Here is a 601-nt window from a genome sequence, read left to right on the forward strand (position 1 = left end):
CGGCGGGGGCTGGGCCCCTCGCTGCGTCTGGGCTGGCTGTGAGGGCACACTCCTCTCCCGTGCCTGGGCAGGATGGTGTCCCTGGGCTCCTGGGCCACAGCCGGCTCACTCGGTGGCCCTGGGTGGGGACCTGTGCTGCCAGGTAGGCTAGTGCTGCACGAGTGGGCTGAGCCCTCCCTCCTGTCTCCTCCAACAGGCAGAGAAGTTCACCTGTGTCTGCTACAGCTTCTCTGTTGGTAAGTGTCTCCTTGCTCGTGGGGCCCAAGCCTCTCTCCTGCGTGTTCCCTTTTGCCAGCCTGGCAGCTTCCCTGGAAATGAGCTGGCACAGGGCAGGAGCTTCTGGGTCTCACGTGGAACAGAGCAAGATTCCCACACATGGGGTGATCCTCCCTCCCAGAAGAAGCCTCAGCCAGGACACAGGCCTACACACTTGCACATACCCTTTGCCATTCTTGGGGCCATTGCGAGCAGGAGGCCAGGCTGTGGCACTCACCCCTGGCTCTGTGTTAGTTGCAGAGCAGACTGCAGGCTCGTGGCATGGGATTGTGATTGGACTGGTTGTGCTTTTGGCAGTCCTCCTCGTGGCTGCAGTTATCCTGTG

Source organism: Corvus brachyrhynchos, unplaced genomic scaffold (assembly GCF_000691975.1).
Source record: "Corvus brachyrhynchos isolate BGI_N302 unplaced genomic scaffold, ASM69197v1 scaffold139, whole genome shotgun sequence".
Classification (NCBI taxonomy): Eukaryota; Metazoa; Chordata; class Aves; order Passeriformes; family Corvidae; genus Corvus; species Corvus brachyrhynchos.